This window comes from Stegostoma tigrinum, chromosome 12 (genome assembly GCF_030684315.1).
Source record: "Stegostoma tigrinum isolate sSteTig4 chromosome 12, sSteTig4.hap1, whole genome shotgun sequence".
NCBI lineage: Eukaryota > Metazoa > Chordata > Chondrichthyes > Orectolobiformes > Stegostomatidae > Stegostoma > Stegostoma tigrinum.
In genome coordinates this window covers 71,404,904-71,419,612 of record NC_081365.1, presented here as the reverse complement: position 1 = coordinate 71,419,612, position 14,709 = coordinate 71,404,904, and the positions used below count along the sequence as shown (strand labels likewise).

General features: G+C 42.1%; 1 long non-coding RNA gene across 1 annotated transcript in view; it reads left to right on the top strand.

The window, feature by feature from the left end:
- The window catches only part of LOC125457014 (uncharacterized), a 42,228-nt gene extending 31,854 nt beyond the window's left edge, over positions 1-10,374 (top strand). Inside the window, exon 3 of the long non-coding RNA XR_007248556.1 lies at positions 9,813-10,374. This is a non-coding gene — a long non-coding RNA (uncharacterized LOC125457014). The remainder of the gene's footprint in view (positions 1-9,812) is intronic.
- The last annotated feature ends 4,335 nt before the right edge of the window (positions 10,375-14,709 follow it).

Below are 14,709 nucleotides of genomic sequence, written 5' to 3'. Positions count from 1 at the left end.
TCCTCCAGATTCCCGCTAATGCTTTTCCTCTATGGACTTGCTGATCAAGATACTATTGAGGTAGCGTTAAACCCTTCTTACTCCAGTTAGGATTTGGTCCGTAGCCATCTCAAATAAGGCTGGGGCTGACATGATCACAAGAGGGAGCTTTACATAGCGAAATGAGCCCCAATGAGTCATTATAGTTTGCAGGCATTGGATTCAACAGCCACTCCCATCTGTAATTAGGCCTGTGAAAGATCCGTCTTTGTGAATTTTTGTCCCCTGCAGGCTGCTGAACATTGCAATCACAGGGCAATAGGTATTTAGTGTCATAGAGCTGCACAGCATGGAAACAGACCTTCTGGTCCAAATAATCCATGTTGACCAGATATCCTAAATTTATCTAGTCCCATTTGCCAGCATTTGGCCCATATCTCTCTAAACCCTCCCTGTTTAAATACCCAGCCAGATGCCTTTTAAATGTAATTTTTCCAGCACCCAAAACTTCTTCTGGCAGCTCATTCCGTACGTGCATGACTCTCTCCTTGAAAAAGTTGACCCTTGGGTCCCTTTTAAATCTCTCACCTTAAACCAATGCCTTTTAGTTTTGGACTCCACTACCCTGGGGAAAAGACCTTAACTGTTCACCCTATCCATGCCCCTCATGATTTTATAAACTTCTGTAAGGTCACCCCTCAGCCTCTGATGCTCCGGGGAAATAAGCCCAAATTTATTCAGCCTTTATTTACAGCTCAAGCCCTCCAACCCTTTCAAGGTTCACAATGTCCTTTCTATAATAGGGAGACCAGAATTGAGTGCAGTTTCAAAAGTGGCCCAACCAATGTCCTGTACAGTCGCAACATGACCTTCCAACTCCTGTACTCAATATACTGACCAATGCAAGCATACCCAATGCCTTTTCACTTTCCTGACTACCTGTGATTGCATTTTCAAGGAACAATGAACCTGGACTCCAACATGTCTTTGCTCAGCAACACTCCACAGGACTTTATCATTTGTGTATAAATCCTGCCCTGATTTGCCTTTCCAAAATGCAGCACCTTGCATCATAAATGCAACATTTATCTAAACTAAACTCCATCTGCCATTCTTCAGCCCATCTGATCAAGGTCCTGTTGTACTCTGAGGTAATCTTCTTTGCTGTCCACCACCAGCGAATTTTGGTGTCATCTGCAAACTTACTAACCATACCCTTATGTTCACATAAAAATCAAATATTAAATGACAAAAGCAGTGGATCAGCACCGATCCTTGTGACACACAACTGGTCACAGGCCTACAGTCTGAAAAGCAAACCTCCACCACCACATTCTATCTCCTACCTTTGAGCCAGTTCTGTATCCCAATATAATAAAATGTGAGGCTGGATGAACACAGCAGGCCAAGCAGCATCTCAGGAGCACAAAAGCTGACGTTTCGGGCCTAGACCCTTCATTTATCTTGGAATCTCCAGCATCTGCAGTTCCCATTATCTCTGTATCCCAATAGCTAGTTCTCCCTGTATTCCACATGATCTAACCTCACTAACCTGTCTACTGTGCAGAACTTTGTTGAATACCTTACTGAAGTCCATATAGTTCACACCCACCTCTCTGCCTTCATCAATCCTGTTTGTTACTTCAAAACAAAAACAATCAAGTTAGTCAGACATATTTTCCCATGCACAAAGCCATGTTGATCATCCCTAGTCAGTCCTTGCTTTTCTAAATACATTTAAATCCTACCTCTCAGAATCCCCTCCAACAGTCCACTAGTCTATAGTTCCCTGCCTTTTCCTTACCACCTTTCTTGAATAGCGGCACCATGTTAGCCAACCTCCAGTATTCTGTCACCTCACCTGTGGCTATTGATGATACAAGTATCACAGCAAGGGGCCCAGCAATCACTTTACTAGCTTTCCACAGAGTTCAAGAGTACACCTGATCAAGTCAGGGGGATTTATCTACCTTTGTGTTTTATGATGTCCAGCACATCCTCCTCAGTAATATGGACATTTTGCAAGATGTTACTATTTATTTCATTACATTCTCTAGCTTCCATGTCCTTCTTTACATTAAATACTGATGCAGAATACTCATTGTGTATCTCCTCCATCTGCTGTGGTTCAACACAAAGGCGGCCTTGCTGATCTTTAAGGGGCCCCATTCTCCCTTATTACTCTTTTTGTTGTTAATGTATTTGTAGAATCTCTATGTATTCTCCTTTACCCTATTTACCAAAGCTATCTCAGATCTCCTTTTTGCCATCCTGATTTCTTGCTTAAGTATACTCCTACTGTCTTTATACTGTTCTAGGGATTCACTTGATTCCTGTTGTCTATATCTGGCATATGTTTCCTCCTTTTTCTTGACCAAAACTTCAATTTCTCTCATCATTCAGCATTCTCCACACCTACCAGCCTTGCCCTTCACCCTAACAGGAACATGCTGTCTCTGGACTCTTGTTATCCCATTTTTGAAGGCTTCCCACTTTTCAGCCATCCCTTTAACTGCAAATATCTGCCCCCATCAACTTTTGAAAGTTAAACCCCAAGGAAGTAGATAGTGGGGGATTAAATGATGGTAACAGTATTGAATGCCAAGGGGCTGGGGTTAGCTTGTCTGTTATTGGAGGTGGTCATTGCTGAGCATTTATTTGTATAGCACATACGTTACTTGCAACTTGTCAACCCAAGCCTTGATGTTGTCCAGATCTTGTTGCTTTTGAACATGAACTACTTCAATACTTGAGGGGTCATGAATAGTGCTGAACGTTGTGTAATCATTGTCGAACATCACCAGTTCTGACCTTATGATGGAGGAAAGTTCATTGATGAAGCAGCTGATGATGATTGGGCTTGGGGCACTGCCCTGTGGAACTGCTGATGAGATGTCCTGGAGCTGAGATAACTGACCTCTAGCAACGATAATCATTTTCCTATGTTTCAGGTATGATTCCAATTAGTGGAGAATTTTCCCCCAATTCCTATTGATTGCAGTTTTGATTAGGGTCCTTGATGTCCCACTTGGTCAAATGGTGGCCTTGAATTAAAAGCTGTCACTCTCACCTCATCTCTGGAATTCAGCTGTTTTGCCCATCTTTGAACCAGGCTGTAATGAGTTCAGGAATTGGGCATCACTGGTGGAACCCAACGGGGTATCAGTGAGGAGATTGTTGCCAGCCATGTGATGCTTTACAGCACTGTTGATAACACCTTTCATCACCTTACTGATGAGTGAGAGTAGACTGATGGGGTGATAATTGTCTGGGTGGATTTGTCCTAGTTTTTGTGACAGGTCATACCTTAGCAATTTTCCATATTGCCGGGTAGATGCCAGTGTTGTAGCAGTCCTGGATCAGCTTGGCTAGGGGTGTAACAAGTTCTGGAGCACAGATCATCAGTACTGTGGCAGAATGTTGTCAGGGCCCAACATTTCTGCAGTATCCAGTGTCTCCACCTGTTTCTGATATCATGTGGATTGAATTGCTGGGAACCACTGGAGGCTGAGATGGATTATTTACTGGCCACTTCTCGTTGAAGGTTACTGCGAATGCTTCCACCTTATACTCTACATTGATGTGCTGGACTTTTCCATTACTGAGCATGATGTGATAATTTGTGGACCCTCCTTCTTTAGTGAATTGTTTAATTTGTTCACCAGCATTCATGACTGCATATGGCAGGATTGCAGAGCTCAGATCTGATCCATTGATTGTGGATTGCTTAGCTCTGTCTATCTCTTGCCGTTCATGCTACCTGGCACGCAAATAGTCCTGTTTGGTAGTTTCATCAAGTTGACACCTTATTTTTTCGTATGTCTGTTGCTGCTCTTTGCATGCCCTCCTGCATTGAACCAGGCTGATACCCTGGCTTGCTGGTATTAGTTGAGATGTGGATATGCTAGGCCATTAGGTTGCAGATTATATTGGAGTACAATTCTGTAGCTGCTGCTGATGGCCCACAGTGCCTCATGGATGTTCCATCTTGAGTAATTAGATCTGCTCAAAGTCTGTCCATTTCAGCACAGTGATAGTGCCACACATTATCATCATTGGGGATTCTCAATGTGAACGCAGGACTTCGCCTCCACAAGGACTGTGCAGTGGTCATTCTTACTGATATTGTCAAGGACAGAAGCGTCTGCAGTCAGCAGATTGGTAAGGATGATATCAAGTATGTTTTTCCCTCTTGTTGGTTCCCTCATCACCTGCCGCAGACCCAGTCTAGCACCTTTGTCCTTTAGGACCTGACCAGCTTGTATAACCCTGTCAGATGGCTCCTGACATATTTTTGGGATGGGGTGCTGGGGTGTCATCCATTTTCCCCGAGCCCCCAAAATTTAATTTTCTGCCCATGTTTAGAAAGTATCCATAAACATGGCATGAATATTTGACTTTTCAGAAGGACAAGAGAAAAGAAAAAGATTGTTAGGTTTGTTTGTCCTCTGAGATAAAGATAACTGTATTTATGAACTGGAGTGTTTGGTCAGATTTTGGTGGGAATGTAGGTGACTACTGAGGCTGTTCTGCTGCTAATAGGATTGGATATCCCAGACAATTGAGCTTTGGATGAATTGCTGGCTTAGAGTTTCCTGTCCTTGTGTTTTCTCTCTGCTTTTGATATGCACTTGCTTGTGAAGGATTTTTAAAAATTCAGTTGAGGGGCATGGGATCACTGGCTGGCCAGCGTTTATTGCCCGTACCTAGTTGCCTTTGTGAAGGTGATGGTGAGCTGCCTTCTTCAACTGCTTCTTTCCATGTCCGGGAGGTATACCCAGAATGCTATTAGAGAGGGAATTCAGGATTTTGACCCAGCTGACAATGGGAGAACTGCAAAATATTTCCAAGTTAGGATGTTGACTATTTTGGAGGGGAATTTGTAGGTGGTAGTGCTCCCATGAATCTGCTGCCCTTGCCCTTCTAGAAGGATGTGATTGTGGATTTGGAAGCTGCTGTCTAAGGACCTTTGACGAATTTCTGCAGTGCACATTGTAGAGAGTACACACTGTTGCTTCATGGTGGAACGAGTGGGTGTTTGTGAATGTGGTGCTAATCAAACGGGCTGCCTTGTCCTCATCCAGGCAAGTGGGGACTATTACATTACACTCCTGACTTGTGCCTTATAGATGATGGACAGTCTTTTGGGAGTCAGAAGGTGAGATGTTGAACCATTTTTTTATTTAATTGTACCAGGTTCATCAATCCTCAGATTCTCCCAGGACTTGGAGGTAATATTAAAACTCCCAAGTGAAGTCTTCAGGCTGCTTTTGAGTACTTCCTTTAACTGTCACATGAGAACACCCCAGGCTCAACCTCTGCATTGAAGTTTGAATTTGATCAGTGAGTATCGGGTATTCTGGCTACTTAGCAAGCTGAACTGTCTCAAAATTAGATGGACGTTTGGCACGTCAGCTCGATAAGCACCTCGGTCTAGTATTTTGTCCCAGCATTTGATCTTCAGACCTTCTGAAGGCAGCTCAGTTGAAAGAGCTTGCATGATGCTGGTACACAATCTGAGTTTCAGAAGCATGTAACAGAGTGGACAGAATGTTTGCTCTAAACATTCAGTTTAGTGCACAAACTTACTGTTCTTCATTCCCTGAATGATGATTGAAATCTGCTGAAGGTTACATCTGCTCCAGCAATTCACACCCATGTCTCATCGTCAATATAGACAGCCAAGAGCAAATGTCACTGTTGTAAGTAAACTTAATCACTTACCAAGATTTGGTCATGAACAAAAATAGAAATTGCTGGAAATGCTCAGCAGATTTGGCAGCATCAGTGGAGGGAAATCAGAGTTCATGTTTTGGGGTTGAGTGCACCTCCCTCAGAAGTTCTGGCCATGAACTGAAATGTGGGGCTTGAGCTAGAATGTTCTTGGAACAGATTTGTACATTATTATTAGCCATATGAGCAAACAGGCAATTAGTATGTTTGTATTTTTCTCGGTCTTCTATTTTAGTGGCTTTGCTAATAATCATTAATGTAATGTGAGCATCTCCAGTACAGAATTAATTGATTATCCCTCAATGCGCTTGAGAAGATAATCTCAATAGCCTTCTTGAACCACTTCAGACTCAACAATGCTGTTAAGCACACACAGCGTGTTGTTAGGAAGAGAGTTCCAGAATTTTGACGAGTAATAATGGAGAAAGGGCAATGTATTTCCATGTAAGGATGATTTGTCATTTGAAGTGGAACGTAGTGGTGGTGATTGCTTGAGTCTGCTAGCCCTGTTCTTCTAAATTCTCCTAGTTTGGGGTTTTGGAGTTTTTGTAGAAGGAACTTTGATAACTTATTGCAATACATTGGCAATGTTACACGTAGCTGCTACGGTGATAGAGGGAGCGAATGTTTATGGTAATGGGTGAGGTTCTGATTAAGCAGATTGCTTTGTTTTGCATGGCATTGAGCTTCTTGAATGTTGTTGGAACTCATCCAGGCAAATGAAGATTATTCAGTCAGAATCCTGACTTGTGCCTTGTAGGGACATGTTTTTCTCTTGTCCCCACTGAAGTAGCTCTACGAAGGCCTGTGTACCATCATAAGCCACCTGTTATTTACTCATGCATAATATATGACACTCACCCAGTTAGCTCAGGTGGAGAGGCTTCTTCCGGTCAGCAGGTGTATTACTCACTGTAGAAGTCAGAGCATCTAACCTTCTCTCGTCGCCATTGTATTTATCTAGCTGGTTCATTTAGGTTTCTAGTCAATGGTAACCCACAAGATATTGATGGTGGGGAATTTAACAATGTTATTGTCAGTGAATGTCAAGGGCAGATGTATAGTCAAATTACTATAGTTCACTTTGTAGATTGCATCTGTTGTAGTTGTAGTGATTGGAACAAGGTCAGCCAAGTGAACTTCACAGAGTATGAGGCCCCTGACTGGCGCTGTTAATCTTGCCCAATCAGGGAACCCTGGCTGACAGATACAAGTGGGAATGTTATGGGTTCTGCTCACTGTAGAAGCTGAGTCTGAACTAGCTGGGTGAGTGTCATGTACTGTGCATGTGTAAATAAAGGGTGACTTATGATGGTACACAGGCCTTCATAGAGTTACTTCAGTGGTGACAAGCGAGAAACATGTCCGTGCAGAGATTTGCTGGCAACAATTGTCTCTTTGAGTTGGGTTAAGCAATGCTGGCACCAATCCACAATTTGGGAAACTTTGCTTGTTCAACCTACCATCGAAGATGGGGCCTGGTGGGTGAAAAGAATATGTTATTTTTTTCTGAGCAAATGGGACAGATAGGAAGCAACGAGTAATTCTCCTGACAGTGTGTGAACCCGCAGCTTTTCCAGTTATTAGGAATCTAACTTTCCCTGAGGCAACATATACTAAAACTTTTCAAGAGTTGATAGATCTAACTAAAGAATATTACAACCCCAAGCCTCCTCTCATTCTGAGATGCTATTGGTTTTATTCGACAATTTCAGAACCAGGGGAATCTGTAACAGAATTTTTGATGAGGTTAAGACGACTGACAAAGGCATGTGATTTTTGTTTAATCCTAAGTGAGATGCTAAGAGATTGTATGGAATGTGGAATTACTGAGGTGACCATGGAGAAGTGCAGACTAGCTGAAGCCCAACTGGACTTCAAACAGGCAATACAACAGGCTTTGTCATTAGAAGATGTGGCAGCTGGAGCTTATTAGTTTCAGGGTATGCTGTTGGAAGTGGACACCCTCACCAGGCAGACTGAGCTTGGGGAACACCGCTTGAGTGGGCAACTACATAGCCTCACTCAGGACATATCCTGGCCAGAGGTAGTCTAGTTCACCCCATAGCAAAACTCTAAAATAAAGCCAAACCTTGGCCAAACGGTTAAAATTTTCTCAAGGATTTGGACTGGCAGGCCATTGTAATTGCTGATGGTACGCATACTTGAGACAGCAAAAGAATCTACTTAAACCTGAATTCAGTAGAAGAACTCATTGAATGGTATCCAGGAGAGTGCGCACTCTGGAAAGTCTATGTACAGCTGGTTTGGAACTGTTGAATTGCTTAGCAACATCCAAATCAGAACCAATTTAAAAAGTGTATCAGAGATAATAGGAACTGCAGATGCTGGAGAATCCAAGATAACAAGGTGTAGAGCCGGATGAACACACCAGGCCAAGCAGCATCTTAGGAGCAGGAAAGCTGGCGTTTCGGGCCTTTGAAGGGTCTAGGCTTTCCTTCTCCTAAGATGCTGCTTGGCCTGGTGTGTTCATCCAACTCTACACCTTGTTATCTCCAATTAAAATAAGTGTTTTTTTAAATGGTAACCCAATTCTAATGGAGGTTGATACCAGAGTGGTTGTATCAGTAATCATGGATATAGTTCATAGAAGCTCACAGAATCCCTACAGTGTGGAAACAGGCCCTTCGGCCCAACAAGTCCACACTGACCCTCAGAGCATCCCTCCCAGACCCATCCCTCTAACCTACAGGCAATTTAGCATGCCCAGTCCTCCAACCCTGCATATCTTTGGATTGTGGGAGGAAACCAGAGCACCCGGAGGAAACCCATGCACACACGGGGAGAATGTGCAATCTCCATACAGGCAGTCACCCATGGGTGGAATCAAATCTGGGTCCCTGGTGCTGTGAGGCAGCGTGGAATTTATAGTGAATATCATTTGAAGTTAATTTAATTTTTTTTAATAATAATTTGCAGTTCGTAAAGTGAATTATAATCCTCCAATAATAATCATGCAACAATTAGTATTTTTTTAAATGACATTTCTGGGCCTGCCTAGAGCCAACTTTGTACAGATCTTAAAGTGAATATCTTTTGTATTTTTTAAATTTTGATTTGGTTAGATAATAACTGCAGAAATACCCGAAATGAACAAAGCTACCAATACTTAAGTGTGATTTTGAATGAATATAAAAAGCAGATTAGGACCAAGTTCTGGAGATGGGTCACTGGACCCAAAACATTTGCTCTGCTTTCTCTCTATAGATGCTGCCTGACCTGCTGGGTTTTTGCAGCAATTTGTTTTTGTTGGTGTAGGTGGTAGTGCACATTAAAATTTAAAGCATTGGACCATAAAAGGAGTGTCACAAAACAGCAACACAAATACTGAAAGCCAGTGGACATCTTCAGGAGGCTTCATTACTCATTAGTAACTTTCATCAAAGGTTAGAGGGGTTGAAATGAAGCACAAAGAGAGGTAAAAGGAAGAACAGAAAGCTGCTTGCATGACATGGGCCTGTAGGCTTGGGCAGTGTTTGTCGACACCAGACATCCTGAAAATGTCACGGGATGTCTTATATATGAGAAATTATGACCTCTGTATTCTCAGAGTGGAGAGGGAGATCAGCACCAATTCCAAATTGATATGGGATTAAAGGCGCTCATTGCCACTCATAGCATGCTGGGCCTGCCACTTAATTCAAAAACATCAGATACTTACAGGAACACAATTTTTTATATCGGCAGCCAGCCCAATGATCAAAATAGTCTTTACCAAAATTCTGTCTGGACTCCACCCCTTAATATTGCTAAAGGTCTTGGCCACGCTGAGAACCTATACCAGGGAACCTCTCAGATTAAAGGTTCAACTTCAGCTCTGGTCTGTTATGAGATGCAGTTTATTCAGTAAAAAGCTCAGGTACAAGCTTGATCAGTGGATAGGTGTGGAACTTGAACGGCAGGGGTCCACAGATTTAGGCCAAAGGGAATGGCTCCAAACACTAATTCTGAGAGTTGGGATAAATAATGCTGAAGACACCAAGGGTTTCCTGGACAGCCTCGACCATGAGGGATAAAATGTTAAAAGAGAGTCTTGCTTTCCTGGCCAGCTTCTGAACCTGATTTTGTTTGTATCCCAGCTTTTCTGACAGCATTTCCACTGCAGTGAGCACTCGTAGATTTCAAAGCTGGGACTGATCAGCGTGTTGATGCTTGAACCTGAAACGGCAGAAAACCAAACACAGCAACAAGAAGCCCCAAATGACGGCACATGACAAAACACGATGCATTGTTGAAAATTCATGAATCTTTACCGGAATCTTTCTGAGACATTCAGACAGTGCTTGCTGTAGAAGCATTGGCTGCCTGTATCAAGATGGAGCTTAGAGGTGTGTGCTGCATTTCTTGTGTGACTTTAACAAGGTGTGTGTCATTGGCAATCTCTGACTTTCATATTCAACTTTTCTAGACTGTATATGCCATCAATCTACACTTCTAACTGTGGGAGAGAAATGTTTTAAATGATTTTCAATTGTATAAATGTGAATCCCAGCACTTCCAGTGATTACCACAGAATATGCGGTAGATGTGAGAGTAAAAACATACTCCAGAAATTCAAATAAGGTCTGAGATCAAGGTCATGAATACATGGTGCCTTCGTTATTTTTATAACTTCTTATAATCTGGCAAAAAGTGCATCAATCCATTGCACAAGTGCTAATTGTATATAAATATATATATGGAAAAGTGAGTTGTGTATAATTCCTTAAATCTTCTGCAATAAAATGAAAAACATTACAATGTACATTTGTTTCTTATGTGTTTTCATTTAGTGTTAAACACTGCAGCCACACAGGAGGAAAGAATAGAGATTGGGCCACAGCAGAATCTGTGATGACAGGGAATGCGGAGGCAGGATCTGTGAGAATGACTCCCATCTCTCCAATGTGAAGAAGAGGAATTAAGGCCACAGGATCTGTGATGATGGAGAGTCAGGGGGTGAGGGAGCTGTGAGGCTAGGAGTTAGGGAGACATGTCTGTGAGGGCGGGTATCAGGGTATGGGGGCTGTGATGGTGGGTAATTGGGGTGTAGTGGAACTATGAGGGTGGTGACTGAGAGACAGGAACTGTGAATGTGGGAGTGAGATGGCACAGGGATTAGGGAGTATGGAGTCTGGGGACACAAGGCATCTAAAAATAAAAGACATAAGACAATGAACGTAATGCTCAAATGGATTTTATGTATGAGCACATGTATTCACAAGAAGTTGATAGTATGAGGTTTAACGTAGGAGTAATCTGAGTCCATGCTGAAAAGTCATGAAATCTATTGGCGTCAGATTTCTGACCAGTAGGTTTCTGACCAGTATTGTGGTCACCTCCAGTACAAATCCAGATCCGAGCATATCAAAGCAACTTTATTCCAATAGATCTCAAACTGGTTTCATATAGGTTTCAGAGATAATGGGAACTGCAGATGCTGGAGAATCCAAGACAACAAAATGTGAGGCTGGATGAACACGGCAGGCCAAGCAGCATCTCAGGAGCACAAAAGCTGACGTTTCGGGCCTAGACCCTTCATCAGATGACCCTCTCTGATGAAGGGTCTAGGCCCGAAATGTCAGCTTTTGTGCTCCTGAGATGCTGCTTGGCCGGCTGTGTTCATCCAGCCTCACATCATATAGGTTTCATACTGGTCTCTCCAGGCTTTTCCCCTCTAGGATATGCGCTCTTTAAAATTGTGTGGGCATCCTGCTTGCTTCATATGACTCTAAAGGCATAAATATACTCTTGTGTATTAATGAAGTCTTAGCAAGGGCATTTCTCACCATCTAAAACATGCATATTAAATTGGCAGATGTAGGAGTGCAGTGTCTACGTGCAGGAAGGTCACTTGCGTATCTTAACCCCTAATCACCCTGTTCTCATTGACTGCAGAGTTAAAATTGGCTGTTAATAATGAGCTTTATGCTTCTCTGAGCAGTTTAGCTGCTTGAATATCTCCTTTGTGTATTGGTGACCAAAAGTAGATATGATACTCAAGTGTGGCCAAACTTGTAGACGGTGCAGTTTCAGTATGACTTCCTCTGGCTTGTGCTCTGCTCTTTGGTAATGTAGCTCAGCATTCTATTTGCTTTGTTGATTCTAATGTTGAGAAAAAATTCCTAATTTTTTTAATAAAGATGAAATATTTCAACACATTGCATAAATTATTTACATATGCAAGCCATTTTTCTTCCTATTAGAAGTAAATTACATACAATAGTATTAAATTCCAAATGCCAAATGTTCTAAGTTTCATATTTTTTAGAAACGCATTTTGCATTTCCTGCAAAGTTAGTTAATTAAATGTTCTCCTACTATCTGCTCATGATTTTGAATCTGAAGAATCATAGTGGATCCAGAACATTAACTGTGTTTCTCTCTCCACAGATGCTGCCAGAATTGCTGAGTTTCTCCAGCATGTTCTGTGTTTGTATTAGCTGTCTAGCATTGGTTTAATTAAACAAAATAGAAATATCAGTCTCACGGATCATGGGTATTTCATCATCTTGGCTACTAATTTGCTAAAAAAAATTAAAGGATGGAATTCCATGATAGCAACCAGAATCCTGATGGTGATCAGGAAGCAGTGTACATTGTGTTATGGATTGAAAACAGTCAACTCAGTGCAGCAATACAGTCAACAAGATGGAGTTATGAAGTCCAGTGAATCAAGCGTTGGTTGTGGGTGAGAAGATGATGAAGGCAAGTACTGGCTACATTTATAAATTGCTGCCGGGCAACACCTTAGTACATTGCATTTTGATAGATGTAATGCTGCATATTTCACCTCATGATGTCAGGGCTCATCTATTAATACAGAGGATTGGCTAACTGAGAAGGTACAGACTTTTTAAAATTCATTCATGGGATGAGGGCATCACCGGCTAAGTCAGCATATATTGCCTGTCCCTAATAGCTCGGAAGGCAGTTAAGAGTCAACCACATTGTTGTGGATCTGAAGTCACATGTATGCCAAACCAGATGAAGATGATGGTTTCCCTCCCTAAAGGACATTAATGAACCAAATCAGTTTTTTAACAATTTGGCAATGGATTCATGTTAGACTCTTAATTACAGATTTTTTTCATTGAATTCAAATTCCATCATTTGCTGTGGTGGAATTTGAACCTGAGTCCCCAGAACATTATTTCGTCTCTAGATTAACAAACAGTCCAGTGATAATACGATTAGGCCATTGCATCCCCATTGTAACTAACATTGTCCTCAAGTAACTAGGGGGTTGCCAGGGAGATTAATGTTGGGGCCTAAACTATTTATGAATCAAATTAATGATATAGATGAATGGACCTAATGTATTGTAGAAAAATTTATTGGTAATACAAAGTTACAGCTATCTCCAAGAAGAGACATTCTCACCACTGCCTTGACATTCAATGATATTACCATCACTGGATCTCCCACTATCAACATCCTTGGGGTTACCATTGACCAGAAACTCAACTGGACTCGCCATATAAATACAACAGATCAGAGGCTAGGAATACTGTAGCGTGTAATTTGCCTTCTGATTTCTTAAAGCCTGTCCACTATCTACCAGGCACAAGTCTGATGTATGGTGGAATATGAGTATGATGGAATGTTCCCAACTTGGATTGATGGGCAATAAATGCTTGCCTTATGTGACCCCTGAAACCATCCTCATCTCTCTCCTGCCCTGAAGATTCCAACTCTCTGCATCTATGATCACCATTTGACCCTGACTCCCATTTGAGCAAAACACCAACACCAATGTTGCAAAGGTGCCTGTTGTGGGGCAGACACAGTTGAATGGTGCACACTCCTCCACAATACATGACAGCAGTGACAACTGCTACAGATTACGGATTACAAGAGACCTTTCCACCTAACATGGAGGCCTGGATGGAGAAAGCAGTGGAGACTAGCAGTTGTGGGGTCTATCAGCATACCTAGCAGCAGTATTGCAAGCGTATTATTGATTTTCTCTGCAGTGCCAAGGAGATTGCAATGAATTCTGAGAGAGCTGTGACTTTTATCTGGACAGCATGGGATGGACCTCATTAGTTAGAGGGATTGGGAGGCAGCGAAAGAATTTTATGCCCAGCTACAGATGCCTCATGAGCAATAGCTTCATGTTAATGTCAGGCATCTGCTTCTCATTACCAGCCTCCTTCAAGTCCGTTGAGGGTGGATATGTGGATGTGACATCTTCTGAGAGCCCCCACTACGTATCATTGCAATGACTGGTGATAATTTTGTGAAGCCTTACTTCTGCCAGCAGATAAGAATGTACACGATGTAAGAGAGAAGGCAAAAACAGGTGGAAGTATGCTGGAGATCCGTGCCCTGACGTCTGCAGCTGAGAAAGCATTCAATTTGACCTGGAGAGTACGGCATCTCGGCAACAGTGGGTGGTAAGATTAAGAGTACATTGTGGAAAAAGTGAGGAAGGCCCAAGCTTTGTGCCCATCACTGGGCAAAATGTTGGAGGTGATGGTATAATAGTAATAATACTGGACTAGCAATCTGGAAATCTAGACTAATATTTGGGAGGGGTAGATTTGAACCTCATTTGAAATTTGAATGCAATAAACTCTGAAATTAAATATTGGCCTAATGGTGATCATATTACCCATTGTCAATTGCCATAAAAATCTCTTTGGTTCACGAATGTTCTTTAGGGAAGGAAATCTACCATCCTTATGTAGCCTGGCCTATATGTGACTCCAGATCCATAGCAAATGGTTGATTCTTAATTGCACTTGAATATGGCTCAGCAAGCCACTCAGTTCAAGTGCAATTAAAGATGGGCAATAAATGCTGGCGTCTCAGGCAATTCTGACATCCCATGATTGCAAAAAAAGCACCTGGCAGACATATTTAGGAGGAGGAAATGTTTTCTGTTTTGTTTCTGTTCATCCTTATAGGTTTCTACACACTGGAAGGATGGGCTGCTGCTTAGAGGTGGGCAACAACTGTTTTTGAGAGAATCCAGGCTTACCTTATTCCTCG